General features: G+C 40.9%; 1 protein-coding gene across 36 annotated transcripts in view; it reads right to left on the bottom strand.

Moving 5' to 3' along the window:
• The window catches only part of BAZ2B (bromodomain adjacent to zinc finger domain 2B), a 233243-nt gene that overhangs the window by 104323 nt on the left and 110364 nt on the right, over nt 1-18556 (bottom strand). The window lies entirely within an intron of this gene.

Raw genomic sequence — 18556 nt, 5'->3', positions numbered from 1 at the left:
GCCATAGCAACTAGAGGGGTGTCAAACTTGATTGCATTGAGGGCCGCATCAGGGTTGTCTTTGACCTCGGGGGACCAGATGGGCATGCCCAGAGTGGGTATGGCCAGCTCAACATCATTCATGTCAGGGGCGCCTGTGGTGGCCTGGGTGGGCTTGGGGGGATCCTCCTGCAGCCCTCTGCCCTTGAAAATGGAGCCCAGGAGCCTGACCTCTGTTTTCACTGGCAGAGGCACCGCAGGCTGGTTCTTCACTATTTCGAGGGCAGACCTGCGGGATAGATCTAAGTACCCCGTGGGCCAGATCTGGCCCCCAAGCCTTGAGTTTGACACCCCTAAATTAGACCAAACTTGCTTTATGATAACGATCATCTGAATTGTGTATGCATTCTGTGTACGTTCTTTGTTCCCGATTACGCCTTTGAGATTTAGGATGACTATGCAGTGAGTGTTAACCTTCATGGCATTCTGAAATTTCCATAATCAACCGGTTAAAAAACAGGAACAAGCCTTTGTCTGTCCTTCCTTCTGCTTTGGAGGAGGTAAATGATTGAAATGGTTATGGTGTCTGAGAGATGAAAAAGTGTCTGAGAGATGAAAAAGTGTCTGAGAGATGAAAAAGACAAATCAGCTTCTTCCTCCTTACAGCCTGCTCAATAAGAATGCCTTAGACCTTCAGGGCAAATAGGCATTTTAAGTTCAAGGAAAGCTAAGAGCTAAGGCTCTTAGACAAGCATTTGCGATGGCAATAAAGAATTTTATTTGTAACTCTTGGCCATTGTCTAGCAGTTTTCCAGATTTTTGCAGCAAAGAAGCTTGTTTTCTATATGGCTATCGCCAGAACATCTGAAACATTTTTCATTTTTGTTTCACCTGAATGCAGAGCAAGCAAATCATTTGCTTTGTCTCAGCTGCAGCCAACCTGAATTGGGTTGACAGAACTTCCAGGACATAATGTTTTGAGTTTTAAATAAGCCACATTATTTACAGAGTTATAAATAAAATTCTTCTCTCCTCGGATTGATGGTTAGATTACAAATAAGTTACAAATAAAATTTCTTTATTGCCATTGCAAATAACAGTATACCCCTACATTTTCCCACATGTTATAACATATCAGGCCCTAGTTTTTGTCCTGGCTTTATCTTTACTTCTACTTGTGGGAGTAATAGTACAGAATCAACAACCATTTCACAATCCAGAGCTCCTCATTCCTTTTTGATCCGGAGATATTCTGATTCTAATATATCATGTATACTGCATATCCTGATGAAGCTCATGATTTTATAGAAAAACAAAGGTTTTTGGATTGCTTTATGAACTTGAAATCATAAGATTTCAAATTATTTTTTTGCAATTTTAAAAATTATAATGAGGAAGCATATATATATATTATTGTCAATGGTGAATATTTTGGATTAGATTTTTCTAAAGTAATGCACTGATACTTCAATGGATCTATTTATGTCACAAAGAACATGGGCCTACATTTTTGTTGAATATTTTAACATGCTTTTTTTTTTAAAAAAAATAACATTTTAGAAATTATTCTATTATTATTATTTTTGTATTGTGTAGAGTATTTCTAATTTCAAATATTAGGTATAATATTTGAATTTATTTACAATTTATTTACAGAATTTACTTAACAGAATATCTGATGGCCAAAGCTAAATAAAAGCATACAAATATTACCACCGGCACACAAGTACATACGAAACAAAAAAAAAAACCTCAAACATTTTAGTACCCCCAATTATTTCAAGTTGTGTGAAAGTAATAAGACTCAAAGATATAATTCTATGACTTCTCTGAAAATAATCCCCACTGACCTCAATGATACTTAATTCTGGGTAGAATTCTTCATTGGCCAAGTGTGATTGGACACACAAGGAATTTGTCTTCAGTGCATAAGCTCTCAGTGTACATAAAAATACATTCATCAAGAACCATAAGATACAATACTTAGTGATAGTCATAGGATACTAAATAAGCAATCAAAGTCATACTAGGAAACTAAATAAAACAATATAAATCGTAAAGATACAAGTAACAAGGTTATAATCATAAGTAGAAGGAGATAGGAAATAGGAAGGATGAGAAGAAGAATAGTTAATACAGTCTTAGTAAATAGTTTGACAGTGTTGTGGGAATCAGTTGTTTAGCACAGTGATCCCACCGCCAACCTTTTTTATAACATGCCCGGTACCGCATCAGCTGGGCGCCGCGGCCCGGTACCGCATCAATTGGCGCCATCTTTTTTGACGGTGCAACCCGTGACTCACCGGAAGCACTCCCCTTTCATCAAAAAGATGGCGGCGCTAGCGTTTTCTCTTCCGTGAGCTTTTTCGCAGAAATGGCTTTCTACCCGGAAAAGCTCACTGAAGCGCAGAATGGCCATCTTTTTTTTTGATGAGGCGCGCTTCCGTGAGCTTTCTACCCGAAAGCTTCACCGGAAGCACTTTTTTATCAAAAGATGGCGGCGCCCAGCAACCAGCAACCAGCGGCCCGGTAAGATTCTGTCTGCTGCGGATCTGGTAATGTCCGCTGACCGGCGGTTGGGGACCCTGGTTTAGCAGAGTGATGGCATGCAGGGGGGAAACTATCCTTGTGTCTAGTTGTTCTGGTGTGCAATGCTCTATAACATCGTTTTGAGGGTAGAAGTTGAAACCATTTATGTCCAGGATGTGAGGGGTCTGTAGATATTTTCACAGCCCTCTTTTTGACTTGTGCAGTATACAGGTCCTCAATAGAAGGCAGGTTGGTAGCAATTGTTTTTGCGGCAATTCTAATTATCCTCTTGAAGTCTGTGTCTGTCTTGTTTGGTTGCAGAGCCAAAAGTAGTAAGACTCAAAGATATAATTCTATGACTTCTCTGAAAATAATCCCCACTGACCTCAATGATACTTAATTCTGGGTGGACTTTTTATAGGATTGCATCATTAATTAATGATGTCCCCCACTGGTTTCAATGGGATTAAAAACACACAGTCTACTTAGATGTAAGCCCCACTGTACTCCCAGTTAAATTAGTACAGAATTGCAGCTCTAGACATTACTAACTTCAGCTGATTAGAGCTCAATATAATTAACATTATTTATTACAAAAATTAATATTAACATGATTTTATGTTAATTAAGCAGGAAAAGCCTGTAGCCCAAGGGATATACATACGACTCCTGCATGCTCCGTTTCAGGTAACTAGGTATTGAAATTAATATTTTATCACATTATTTTATTTGCCATATATACGCTGTGCTCTCAAGTATCAGGGATACCTTTTCACAATTAAACAATAAGATCACTCTTAAGATTGGCGAAAAAGATGATTTGTATTATGTGATACAATAAACTTTCTCAGAAACAGGAATTAATTAAAGGCTAAGGACATGTAGTATCAGATAAAGTGTAACTTACTGAAAATTATTTTTCCATATAGAATTCAGATATTCCTTACAATTACCCATTTAGGAGAAACTCACAAAACAATGTCCTCCACAGCCAAACTTTATGGCTTATTAAATGTTGATCAATGCAACTAAAATACTGATATGCCACCTAACCTGTGTCTGTAGTCTCTGTTGTGTTTTGAGAGAATTTTGTTTTCAAATTTAAGAGTAAGCATTAATTGTACCCAGTTAGTTCATTAGTCTAAACCACAGCAGATGGCTGACATTGTAAGAGATAATCCCTGAAAGAGTCATTAGTGAGGATCAACTATAATTAGACTGCAACCAGAAAGGTTCACAAGAGAGAATAAAAAAGTATCAATATAGCAGCTCTCCCTGTGAAAAGCAACAAGTGTTTATTCCATTTTCCCCTCCCCCTTTGGCTAATGCATTGTTGGCAAATACACCCAATTGTGTCAAATGAAAGAATCTTATTAGATAAAACATACCTTCGATAATACAATACTTGCCCCTCTATCCTATTATCCAGGACAGATTGATTGATTGATTGATTGATTGATCGATTTATCCATCTATCCATCCATCCATCCAGACAAGGACTGAAACTTCCCTTCTCCCATGAGCTGTTCAGAGCACCCAGTAGTGGGAGGTGCTTCAGTCTCCGCATGTCTAGGCTGGGCTTAATTTGTGGAACGCTCCTCCTCCTCCACGATACTCCTTCCCAGCATTCCCCAGTTTTTTGCTCAGCCTCATAAGAGATAGGCAGTGCTTATGATTCTTTCTTGGCCGAAACAGAAAAAATTCTTTCTTTGCTAGCAGGTTTGAAAGTTAATCAGCTTGTCTTTAGAATATTTTAGCCTTCTAATTCCATTCCGATTTCTCGAAGTTGGCTCGCATTGTAGAAACCACTCGCATTTCAGGGAAGCGCCATTTTGCGCCCCAAAGCGGCGGGAGGCTTCGGCGCTGCTCCATGCCCCCTCCTCACAGCCGATATTTCTACCCTGCCATTCCGACCGATTGCCGCAGCGTTTCTTTTACTCAAATAGCGGCGTGAGCTCTTCGCTCTCAACAGAGTCGTATCGCTTTCCCCTCCCCCTCTGAACGCCATTTGGAGTGGAGGATTCAAACACTTAGTACCTTCCACCCTTCCCCACCGCTTAGCCTCATAGGAAAAGCCATCGGAGGCTATTCCTTTACAACGTGGGAGTTTGCTGCTGGGGAGCACGCCAAAAAAATTAACGGCCGGAGGCCATCTTTTCTTACCAGACCTAGTGGCTGTGCGCCTTTATTCCTTCTCGTGCTGTGTGAGGTAGCTCTGCTCGGAGCAGAGGTTCCCTTCAGAGATACTGGGGACCATTATACCCTCGTCTTGGTTTATTCTTCATTCGAGGCTATTCTTACATTTAAATTGTTGACTTAACCCTCACAGCCCAATCAACCCAGCGGCACAACAGCGAGCACCTAGGCCTGTGTCCGCCTGTGCAGGGAAGCTGTTGAAGGCCTCTACCCTTATCAATCTGGGCCTTTAGGCGTTCTCAATTTGGCTGTTTGGTCCGCTCAGCACGTAACATCGTGCCACTTAATTAATATTCTTGTACATATTGATATATGTGTGTGTGTGTGTGTGTGTGTGTGTGTGTGTGTAATGATAATAATAATAATAATAATAATAATAATAATAATAATAATAATAATAATAATAATAATAATAATAATTTTCTCTTCAGTATAATATTTTAATTTCAATAAAATATTATTACTGAGATACGACTCATTTTAGATAAGTATTATTCAAAAAAAAAAAGAGGAAAGGGGGCAATAAAATAATCATCAGGGCAACCGGTTTGTCCTCAGATCAGGCCCCTGGGCGTGCCAACCGCCTTCACAGTATTGCATTGTATAACAAGCATACTGCAATTCCAATTGCAATCGAAATGGCAGACGGTAGCAGTTCTCAGACTTCATCCTTGAAGGCCAAAGCCAAATCTCAACACAAACCTAAGCAGGCTAAAGGGAATTCTAAAGCCTCAGAAAGGGACGCTATCAGGTGCCATAAAGCTTTACAAAAACAGATAGATAAGCGCACTCGGGAGACGCACAAAGTCTCAGAGGACTTCCCCTCCTCCAGCCCAGGTCCGTCTACCTCTTCCCACCCTCCTCCTCCCCTAGATCTCTCCCTCTCATCCAGGCGCAGCTTGGCTCCCCAAGGCCAACAGCCCCAAGTACCTGGGACGCGAAGGGCTCCCGAAGCCACATTCACTCTGACAGCTGCTGGTCTTCGTCAGGGCGATAGTCTTACAGAGGAAGTTCCAGAGAGGATGAAGGCCTGGATGGAGCTAGCAATTCACCAGGGAATCGCAGCGGGGCTTCAACACGCAGTTATGACCAGGGAATATCCTGCAATCGCCGATCATGATTCCCAGTCGCTGAGGTCATTGACCAGGTCGGAGCAGCACCATACCCAGGTACATTTACAAGGGAAGGTTCCCCTCCAAGGGCCGACCGAGGAGGAGGAGGAGGAGGAGGAGGAGGAGGAGGAAGAAGAAGAAGAAGTGGATCAAATTGATCAAATGGAAGAGATTGAATCAGGATCAATACAGGACAGCGAGCCCCTGTCAGAAGCAGACCCCTTAAAAAGGGGAATGTCTGAGGATGAGGGTCTTGTTCCTGACCAACCTGTTTTTACAGGCTTATTCTGCCCACAGCTTTTCAGATCTCTCTTGTTTAAGGCAAAAAATATTGCACGCCTAAACAAGTCGACCCCTTCTACCACCCCAATTCCTTCGGAAGAGGGACCAGAGGATCTAATTTTCAACCAACCAGTAGTTGAAGCAGAGGTGATCCCAGTTCCTCCCATGTTTTCGGACCTGGTACAGAAGCAGTGGGCCTCTGCAGCGGTGTACTCAGCCCCCACGGGATATGACAGGAAATATTTCAATTTGGCCCCTGATTTCTCAAAATTATTGAATACTCCCGAGGTAGATCAACCTATAGTGGGATTAGCGTCCTCCTCCATTCCCAGTGATGCACTGGAGGCATTAAAGCCGGAGGAAAAAGGGGCCGAGCTAGTCCTACGCAGAGCCCATCAGTCTGACGCGTGGGCCATCAGAGCAGCCACGGCCGCCTCCTTCTTCACCCGTTCGTCTCAGATGGCTCCACCTCTTACAGGAACATGTCCCTAATTCTAACCTTAGAGCGCAACAAGATATTGCTAAACTTATTGCAGCTGCTGAATTCTCAGCCGATGCAACTTATCATGCAGTCAAGTTTTCAGCCAGGGCCATTACTTCACATGTCACAGTGCGACGCTTGCTATGGTTAAAACATTGGCAAGCCGATTTTAAGCACAAATGCAAGCTGGCTTCATCCCCAATTGTGGGAGACAGACTGTTTGGCCCTTCCCTTGATCCGCTACTAATTGAAACATGTAACAAAAAGAAAATTCTTCCTTCCCTTTTTCGGAAGTCAGATCCTAGAAACCCTCAGTCCTTTCGGAGGGGATCCTTTCGATCCTTTTACCAGGGATCCTTTTCACCCAGATACCAGAGACCCCCATCATTCAGACCAGGGCAGCAGCCAGACAGGTCTGACTTCGGGGATAGGAGCAGAAGGGATGGTCAATCCAAAAGATCCTTTCGGGGAGCAGGAAACAGGCCTTTTCGGTGTTCAAGATAACTCCCTGGACCCGACCCCCATTGGCGGACGCCTTAAATTATTCGCTGACCAATGGGACTCCTCAACCTCTGATTCCTGGGTCAGAGACACGATCAGATTTGGCCTTGCACTGGAGTTTCAATCCACTCCCCCAGATTTTTTCATGTCATGTCCTCTCTCCAGAGACCCGGTTAAACGTAATCTCATGGAATTGGCTATCCAACACCTACTGGATATACGAGCCATCCAGCCAGTAGCTCCCAATCAACGAGGGTGAGGTTTCTATTCACCTTTTTGTTGTTCCCAAAAGTTTGGGGGAGTGGAGAGCGATATTAGATCTGAAACATCTCAACCGTTTCTTAGTATATCGCAAGTTTAAAATGCATACCCTGCAATCTATCTTACTTGGCATCAGAAAGGGGGACGTCCTCACGTCCATAGACTTGACGGAGGCGTACCTGCATGTTGCTATTCGGCCTTCCCACTATAAATTTCTGAGATTCTGTTATAATGCCCACCATTTTGAATATGTGGCCCTTCCTTTTGGATTAGCTTCTGCCCCTAGGACCTTCACGAAGGTTCTCGCAGCACTAGCTGCTCATCTCCGGGACATCCCCGTACGACTCCACTGTTTTCTTGATGACATCTTGATCTTATCATCTTCCGCCCACCAAGCAGTCAAAGACACTCAGAACACATTACAATCCCTACAACAACATGGCTTCTCAATAAATTGGAAAAAAAGTCATTTAACACCATCGACTCGGTTAACCCACCTGGGGGCAATCATAGATACGGTGGAAGGCAAGGTTTACCTGTCACCAGATAGACTAAACAGCATTCAGCAATTAGTTAAAGAGGTCAGGGGTTTTAAGAGGGTGTCCCTAGCTGAACTATCAAAATTGTTAGGCAAGATGATTTCATGTATCTCTATCATCCCTTGGGCCCGGCTCCACACTAGATCTCTCCAATGGTTCCTGCTTCCGTACCAGCGTTCCGGCCGAAGCAATTCCAAACAAAAGGTCAGGGTACCACCAAAGGTCCTCATATCTCTCCTCTGGTGGACCAGACCAGTCATCAACAGAGGCTTCCTCTTCAAGGAGCCACACAGACTTACCATCACCACCAATGCCAGCCTGTTTGGATGGGGAGCTCACGTTCAATTGCTCACAACCCAAGGCCGCTGGTCCGCCATAGAGCAGTCGTGCAGCATAAACTGGCTGGAGCTTTGAGCAGTACACCTGGCTCTCCGCAGCTTCCTTCCACAGGTACGCAATCAGTACATACTAATACTGACCGACAACATAACAGTCAAAGCTCACATAAACAAACAGGGGGGCACACAGTCGAAACATCTCACACGAGAAGCGGAGCTCTTGTGTCGTTGGGCAGAGACCAACCTACTTTCCATCAGAGCAGAGCACATTTCGGGTCTGTCGAATACACAGGCAGACTGGCTGAGCAGGGCCACCATCGATCAATCGGAGTGGTGCCTCCATCCAACCCTGTTTCAAGAAGCAGTCAGGACATTTGGACAGCCGGTGGTGGACCTGTTCGCTTCCCCCCTCAACACTCAGCTCCTGAGATTTTTTTCCAGGTACCCCTCGCAAGGAGCGGAGAACTTCAACTTGCTCCGCTGTCGTTGGCCCCTGGGACTTCTTTATGCATTTCCGCCCCTTCCACTGGTTCCCAAGGTCATCCAGAAATTGCTAGACGAGAGGGCGGAACTACTTCTAGTAGCTCCTTACTGGCCCAGACGTCCGTGGTTTGCAGACCTCCGCAGTCTCTCCGTGTCAGCTCCATGGAGAATTCCGCCAGCCAGGGTTTCGTTAACTCAGGAGCCCCTTCAACATCTGGACCCTCAATGGTTGCACCTGACCGTCTGGAGGTTGAACGGAGTTGTCTGAAGAGCGAAAAGTTTTCCAACAGAGTTATCGCCACTATCCCAGCCGCCAGATGCCCCTCAACAACTTGCATTTACAATGCCACATGGTCCAGTTTCTGCAAATGGTGTACCAAGTCTCGAATTGATCCCACCTCTCCTTCCGTGGCTCAAATTCTAGAGTTCTTGCAAGAGGAACTTGACAAGGGATTATCACCTAATACGTTGAAAAGACAGGTGGCGGCCTTGGAATCAGTTCTCACTTGTGAAGGTCCATTTTCTCTTTCCCATCATCCACGCATACGGAGTTTCCTTCGAGGAGCCACAAGTTTACACCCTCCAGCAGTACTCCATTATCCCACCTGGGACCTTAACAAGGTCCTTGTCGCACTCACTAAGGGCCCTTTCAAACCCTTGAAATCGTCAAGTCTACAATTTGTGACGTATAAAGTAGTCTTCCTTGTAGCGATCACTTCTGCTTGTCGTATTTCGGAGATTGCAGCCTTGTCTGTCAGACAAGATCTTTGTGGTTTCCACGCTGACCGGGTGGTCATTCGTCTTGATCCTACATTTATACCCAAAGTTAACTCGGCCTTTCATAGGGCACAAGAGCTGATACTTCCTAATTTTTGCCCCAGACCATCCCAAGGGATGGAACTACAATGGCATAGGCTTGACGTGAGGCGAGCATTGCAAATATATATCAACCGCACAGCGGCTTTCAGAAAAATGGAGGCCTTATTTGTGTCCTTTCAGCCCAACACTCAGGGATGCAAGGTCTCACCTTCTACGATAGGCCGTTGGCTATGGGCCGCAATAGCGAAAACGTATCAGACTCAATCCCTGCAGGTGCCCAGGGGCATAACAGCTCATTCAACAAGGAGCGCTGCAACATCGGCAGCGTGGGCCACACAGGCACCAATAACTAAAATTTGTCAAGCTGCAACTTGGGCCTCTCCATCGCCATTCATTAGACATTATAACATAGATGTGTTTGCATCTGCTGAGGCTTCCTTTGGCAGAAGAGTTCTGCAACGGGTCCACAGGGACCAGGAGGAGATTCCAGGCCAGATGGAGTCCCTCCCGTAGGACAGGCCAAGCTTTGGTATGTCCCACTACTGGATGCTCTGAACAGCTCATGGGAGAAAGGGCGTTGGTACTTACCTGACACGCCCGTTCTCTTTGATCTGTGAAGAGCATCCAGCCCCACCCCTCTTTTTCCGTCTGGTGGGGTCCTGCTTTGGCCAACGAGTTGTTAGGGCATTGAGGACGAGGGCGGTTAAGTATCTCGTCTTCGCCAAAACTGGGAAATGCTGGGAAGGAGTATCGTGGAGGAGGAGGAGCGTTCCACAAATTAAGCCCAGCCTAGACATGCAGAGACTGAAGCACCTCCCACTACTGGATGCTCTTCACAGCTCAAAGAGAACGGGTGTGTCAGGTAAGTACCAACGCCCTTTCCAGGCTGCTTTGTGATGAGCAGGGTTTTTAACAGGCAGGAATATCCAGCTGAACCGAAAAGGATGAATTGTGTGCCTCTTTTAACATGATGAGCAAAACCTGTGTTTTTCTCTCTACTAATTACTATATAAATATTTCAAGGCATTGAAATATTTTGGCTCAAAGAAGTAAATAATGTATTTCATAAAAACACACATGTTGTAATCCTTTTCAAAATGACAACTGCATATTGTGTAACAAGCTGATAAGTACACAGCATTGCTTTGTCCATGTACCTTTATTTAAGATACATTTATTAAGAGAATGTATTGCTTTATTTTATGGGAAGTGAATTTCACAGCACAGGATCTGTTCACACGTCTATCATGTTTCAGATTTCTATTGTTGGGCGTTGGCTGGAAAGCACTGGTCTCATATCGTCTGACAATTTTTTTTTTGGATTAGAACTGTCAAGCTGAAATATCCTTAACAAACATATTTTCCTTCCTATATAATTTAAACTTTAAAGTTTTAAATTTAAAACTTTAAAGCATTATTACTTAAATCCATATTTTAAAATAAAATTTATAGTTGTTATAGTATTATTTCAATAAATAAAAAACAAAGACCAGTGGTAGTTTTCAGGCAATACAAGTGCTTCTTTAGTGAAATAAGTTATAATGTTTTAAAATATTTCGCTATTTGCCCTTGATTCTTTATCCCATAATTCTCCCCCACCAACAGATTAAGGGTGGGATTTCTATGGCTTAGAACGTTTCTTTGGTTAAATCTGCATTCTACTGAGGGCAAGACATTTGCAGATGTTGATCTTATGGATTCACATGCCACTCAACTATGGACAGCTCGATATGAACATAATAATAGACTTCATGCTACAGGCAATTAATGGGATACAAAAAGTGAAGAGGATACAATCTCTAAAAATAACAACTATTTCTTATGTGATGGTTTAGTATAAAAGGTTTTGATGGTTTAATGTAACAGGTTTTATATAAAAGGCATGGCTAATATAAAAAGGCATGACTTCTCCAATCACTAAAAGCAACAGCTTTTTTTTTAACCTGATGGTTTAATATAAAAAGCAAGGCTTCTCCAATGGTCACTTAGATATCAAATACAGTATCTAATTGAAATAATATGGTCTAAAAGTGCCCAGGTCTTAGATGCCATAGAGACCCTTGATACATTTAAGTTAGAGCCAATATTAAGTGGAGGTTGAATCTTCACGTGCAGCAGATATTTTTCTTCGAATCAAGCTAGAGGTTTTCTATTGCCTGATTAATATCAGGGTTAACTACAGTGGTTGCTATTTGAATTCACTGTATAGTACTACCAAATCGTATTTAACATAACAGGAAGCAAAATCTGTTGCACAACAGAAATGTCTTTTTAAAGATTTCTACTTTTGTTTAGGAGAAAAAACTCTGTTCAAACGTTACTATAATGAACAATACAGTTTTAGTTACAATATGAATAATGACTTGGGATGGAAAAGAATTTTAGATACGCAATGTGATCACAAACTCATTCTCTGCTTTGGAAAATTGGTAGACATTATGAGTTGAGTCAATTTTCATTTCCAGAATTAATGTAATTCTTTTTTTTTTTCACATTTTCATCTAGAAATAAAGCAGAATGCTCATTTTCTATGTGCCTTTGTATTATTCCTATTAGTATAAATTCCAGGAACTGTTGCTTTTCATTCTCTTTTATTTTGCTGTTAAGAGTCACCTGTAATTCTTTGTCCCACTTCAGGCTAACAACAAAAAATAAAAGCCAAGAACAGTATCTGTGAGTATTTAAAAACAGAAAATATTGAGAAACAAAAAAAAAAGTACTATAGTGTAAGTACTATAGTACCATCTCTCCTACTTACTGGTCACATCCACCTGACCTACTAGAGCGGGGAGACAAGGAATATTACAGGTCCCATCCCCTAAGGAGGTACATCTGGCAGGATCCAGAAAAAGGGCCTTCTCCGTGGTGGCTCCCTCACTTTGAAATATCATGTCTTCAGACATTAGACTGGCCCCCACTTTGACACTCTTTCATAAGGCCCTAAAGACTTGGTTTTGCCAATGGACCTGGGGAACCCAGAGTGGGATGCAGCCCATCGAATGGCTTATTTGACCCTGTGTTGTCATCAGAGAAGGGTGGCGGGAAGTTATTGGGTTTTTTTATTTTTATTTTTTAATGTTTGTTTCTAGACTGTGTTTTTATTGTTTGTAAGCAGCCTAGAGTCACTGTGAACGAGTAGGCAGCTATATAAATTTTATAAATAAATAAATAAGTAAAACAAGAGAAAACAAAAGCCATATACTACCATCAACAGAAAAGTCTCAGCCAAGAGTAGCAACCCCTCCCCTTTTAAGTGCTTTAAGAGTTACATAGAGAAGAACATTTAGGTTCTATCGTCTCTGAACTTACCTCTGTATGGACTTAATTCATTTTTTAAGAACACAACTTAGCATAGAAATCACAGCTGCTGGACTTAAGTAAGAGTCCTTTGCTTTTAGGGAGTAAAACCACTGAGCGTACTAGCATCTCAATTATTTAATCAGGACATCTCCTAATTAATTTCCCTGAAGATTTTTTTTTTAAAGGCACTATTTCTATAGGCTCCATCTGCCTGGAATGGATGATAGGAACCATAGTTTAATCTGCTTTTTCCACTATGTCACACATGTCTGTTTGTGCCATCAGTTCTTATTTTATTTTCTTCCTTCTTCTCTATCTTCATCTCATCTTCAAAACAAGTACCAAAAGGAGAAGCTGTTTTTGTTGACTTTTTGCTATATAACATTTCACTGTGGCTGGCCACATAAAGTGAGCTTAGAGAAGACATTAGTGGTGCTTTTATATCACCTTCGTGACGTCCATGATTATGAGTCGTAATGCAACAATGATTTTTTAAAAAGAAAAATAAGAAAAATGGGTAGGATTTGACCAAAATGATTAGAAAGAAGAAACCTCTGGAGACATACAAGCTAAATGTCACAACACATCTCTACCTTTGCACAATAGACCTTGACTCTTACGCTCAGGCTTCTGTCTTCAGAGAACAAGAATTACAGGTAATTAATTTTATTTCTTGACACAGTGCTTATATAATTGGCATAAAATGAAATGAAGTGCCAAAAGAAACAGAAATAAAAGTAATGAAATTTTGCTAAAACCTATTACATTTCAAGCATGCTAAAGAATTGCAAATAATGAATCTACTCAAAAAGATAAAGTGGCTATCCTACTAAAAATTTAGAATAGAATAACAGAGTTGGAAGGGACCTTGGAGGTCTTCTAGTCCAACCCCCCTGCTTAGGCAGGAAACCCTACACCACTTCAGACAAATGGTTGTCCAATCTCTTATTAAAAACTTCCGGTGTTGGAGTATTCAAAACGTTTGGAGACAAGTTGTTTAGAGATGGGTGAAACTGTGAAATTCTATTTTGCCCCATTTTTTTATTTTTCCAAGCTTAGTTTCATCCTGTTTTCTGATCAGTTGACTATATTTAAAAGTTAGCATTAAAAGTTTCATCGATCTTTATGTGTTTTTAATCGTAATATATGAATTTTCATAAATGGTCTTTAGCACATTTTGGTATATACATCCTCCTCCTAATCTACCTATTTTACGTTAATACAGTACAATAAACAAACTTAATTACAGATTTCAGATACAGGAAGTTTTCTTTCTTGATTCTGGGTTTATTGATATTTGAGAACTCTGGATTAGGTGAATTTTCCTTAAAATGCAATCCAAACACTTCTACTTTTCTATTTTTATACATAATTAATTTATGGTATTGCCACATTTTATATCTTTGGTCTAATAGTACAAGGAGAAGGTGATTGACTACTAAAGAAATATAGGTAGTCCTTGACCTACAACCAAAACTGAGCCCAACATTTCTGTTGTTAAGTGAGACATTTGTTAGAGTTTTGTCCCATTTTACGAACTTTCTGGCCACAGTTGTTAAGTGAATCACTGCAGGTGTTAAATTAGTAACACAGTTGTTAAATGAATCTGGCTTCCCCATTGGCCTGGTTTGTCAGAAGGTTGCGAAAGGTGATCACATGATCTCAGGACACTGCAACCAGGGGTGGGATTCTACCGGTTCTGTCCGGCTCTGTAGAACCGGTAGCTCTGAAGAGCAGCAGACATAGAACCAGTTCTATGTCTGCTGCTGTTTTGGCCCGCATGCCTGCCCGGGCTCTTACCTGACCTTTATTTCCTGCTTTTTCAACCTCAGCTGCCGTGCAAGGCACAGCTGTGGTTGAAAAAGCAAGGAAGAAAGTGCTTTTTCAAATGCTGCTTCCCTGCATGCAGTACTGCTCAGCTGTCCAGGCAGCAAGCTGACGAAGATTTACACGCGCACACAGCGTGCAAGGAAGCACATCGTAAATCACCGAACTGGTAGTTAACCCTGTCGGATCCCACCCGATTGCAACCATCATAATTATGAGTCAATTGCCAAGCGGCCGCATTTTGAGCACATGACTATGGGGGGCTGCAATGGTTGTACTGTGAAATGACTAAGCGTGAAAAACGGCCATACCTCACTTTTTTTAGTGTCATTCGAACTGTCACAGGACATAGCATGTTGTGTATCTAAGGATTTCAGATGAAAAATAAGGGACTTCTTATTTTCTTATTTAGAAGAAAACTAAATCCCTTATTTCTTCTCATATACTAGGAAAGCTGTAGTTCAGTTCTCAAACGCCACAGCGCTCTCAGTCTTTCTTTCATGGATGTTCTTTTTTTCTTCCCATATTCCTTATCCAAAATGTTCTCTTGCATATACAACAATAATCAAAATAAGTGTGACTCTGTAAGAATAAAGTTGATATAATTAAGCACTCGAACTTGCTTTTATGGTTAAGTGAGTCCTTGGAATCCTTTAGAAAAACTACAATTTAGTGGATTTTGATAAAATGGACTGTGCATACAATGGACCCAATTTCCTTGGCAATTTTGCCTAATATGTGTAATGACATAAATGATGTCACTTGCATCATTTTGAGTAATGATACGATTCATGCAAATGGCTGCAATGACACATTTTTGCATTTGAGAGATGTTTGTGAATAAGGGAAATCCTTTCCCTTAATTGATCTGTCAAAGTAAAGTTTCACTATGCATCTAAGAAAAGGCATACACTGCTAAAAGCAGAGCACTAACAGCTCTTTCTGATCACAAGGTTTCCTTGGTATAAGCTCTTACGCCGCATATCAGAGATGAGTGACAGCTGTGATATTTAAAGCAGAGAACTTGGAACTCTTGGAATAGGTTAAAAGGAATCTGATGCTCACTTACATTTCTTATGGTCTCTCAGTTTTTTTTTTAAAGAAACCTTCTTTCCAAAATTGTTTTCAAATGATATGGCAGCAGGACACAGTGAAGACAAGATCTGACATTTGAAAGTCCTTAACACTGCCATTATAATTAGAGGCACAAGATGATTTTTTTTTTTTTGGTTTGATTATCACTTGTTATTTGTTCGGTGGTGTACAATGAAACAAAACTGATATCTAAGACATATTCATACATAATTTAATAACCTAAAATAAAACAAGCATTCCAGCATCCGTTAACGCAGAATATTAAAATCAGCACCAATTGTAATTAAGAGTGCTGAATTCTACTTTGTAGTTAAAAATGGGATATGGCTATTTTTATTCACTACAACACGGGTTTAAAATCACAACAGACAGGGCAGGGCAGAATTCACACTGATGGTATCTATTTCAAAGTTATCTAAATTTGTAGCTATGACTTGTGGGACTGTCTATCTCTGATCAACAAGGTGCATACTCCAGGTCCCATCTATTAAGGAGTGTTATCTGGTGGGATCTAGGTGGCTAGGGAATTCTGGGAGTTGAAGTCCGCCAGGCTTAAAGCTGCCAAAGTTGGAGACCACTGTTCTAGATGTTAGCATTGTCCCAGATATCTGGCTGGCGGCTGGCCCTGATGCCATTAGCTTTTTGTAAAGCATTAAAGATCTGGTTGATGCCTACAAATGCTCTATTGGCTGATTTGTCCTACAATTAGAAGTGGAATATTTTTACACCTTCATTTTCTTGCTATGGATTATTTATACTATATTCATTCTCTCTCTCTCTCTCTCTCTCTCTCTCTCTCTCTCTCTCTCTTTTTTTTTTGCTTTTCTTGGAATCCTTGTCCATCACCTAGTTATAATATTGTGAAGTAAGTGACTGTATATCAAACAAACAAACACACCCCATAGCACAGAAGGTTTCCATGTGGGGGAAGGGTTCAAATCTGCACAGAGTCAGGATTATTATAAATGGAAGGCAAATACATCTGGACAACTGCTGAATATTCTTTGAACAAAGCAAAGGAACTGTACATCTGGAAACACGCTGCCAACTTCAGTGCTGACAATTGAACTAAATACTGTAATAACAATATCAACATGTTGATACGATGCACTGATCTGGTAAAAACCTCACTCAGTTCACTGACCCCACATTAAGTTTCATCTGAGAAGTGAAATGTACTAATTTTATCCTGTGCCGCATTATTATCAAGTCAGGCAGGGATCAAATACCACCTTCATACTGCTTTGAGAACCAGAATACTTTCCAGGTGTAAGACTTCATCTCCCATCATTCCTAGAACACATTTAGAAGGCACCAGATTAGGAAAAGCTCTTCTAGATTAGCAAGTGTTTAACATCATCTAATCCAAAATAGAGGTTTAGGCATCTTAATTAATTTTGCAGAGTGATCTTAAATGCCTGTTCCCTCAGATGAACGCCCCATCGCATCTCGTGGATCTTGATTCCCAAACAAACGACAGGATCACAGCTTTATGCAAAACAGAAGCTAAACCCTGTTAATTGAAACCAGCAGCCGTTTCCTCCGTTCTAAAACTGTGGTGCCCCTTCTGAAATTGTAGCTCTCTTCAACAGCCCAGGGTGCAATTATATGAATGACACAATGTGTGTGGAATCACACTGAGTAACGCTTACCGCCTTGAGTGCATAAGCTGAAGCAAAGGCAGCTGAGCTTGGGTATCCATTCTTTTCACCGCGGCCCTTTCAGGCCCGTCTTCTGAAAGGCCACAAGCACAATGAAATGAAAGGAGGGGAAGCTGAACACGTAAAACATACTCTGCTCAATCTGGACCATTATTACTATTTGAGGCGGGGAGGAAAGTATGATGGGAATGTTCTTTTCTCCATAGAAGTTGCACAATGTAGGGGAGGGGACTTTTCAACCTTCACCAATACTGATCTGAATATTGTTAAAATTAGTCAGAACTTCATAAAGTACAGGAAATACAACAAACAGAGGTGGGTGCAGAAGTTGCCTAACCTTGATAAAAAAAAATTCAAATACTGAACTGGATACAAATACTGAACTGTCCAAAACAAGCATTGGATATATTTAAAAAAAAGAGGAAGAGAAAAGACTGTAATTGATAATGACATTGAATAAATTCTGAAATATCTCTACCATGGTTGGTACCATCATTTAGTCCGTACAAGAAATATAGTACTGCATAGTGTGGTCTAGTGGTGAAGGCACTAGGCTAGTAAGCAACAGCCATGAGTTCAAGTCCTACCTTAGGAATAAAACCCAGTTGGGTGATATTGGGCAAATCATTCCCTCTCACTCACTTCACAGGGTGATCGTGGTGGTTGTGGGGAGGAAGGAAGAGTGTTAGGTATGTTTGCCATCTTAAATTGCTTATAAAAATAATAAAGGTGGGATATAAATATAATAACAAATAAAAAACAATAATCATAGTCATGCATTCAATACTACACTGTGCACTTTGCAAAAATTGCAAAAATATTTCAAAGCACATTTTGTAGTTTCAGAAACTTTACTGTTTGTTTCTTTCAATTTGGAAAAGTGTTATTTCCTGGAAAAAAAAATCACTGTTTACATAAGCTAATATAAACTAAGCTCACTATGATTATACGGCATTCTGGATTTGTTTTTTATAAAACTTGATATCATGTTTTTATTAGTATAAAGACCTAAGGTATACAATGGTATTATTTCTTTACAATGATAGAAAGCATTTTAATTGCAGTCATTTATGTATCAGAGGTTTGTTTAGAAAAACACAAAACATAAAATTTACAGCATTTAGGAAAAAATCTTATTTTTAATTTTAATTTCA

Source organism: Notechis scutatus, chromosome 1, assembly GCF_049901735.1.
Source record: "Notechis scutatus isolate UNSWTSFEM ecotype Mainland chromosome 1, rNotScu1.2, whole genome shotgun sequence".
NCBI lineage: Eukaryota > Metazoa > Chordata > Lepidosauria > Squamata > Elapidae > Notechis > Notechis scutatus.
This window is presented reverse-complemented; position numbering and strand designations above follow the sequence as displayed.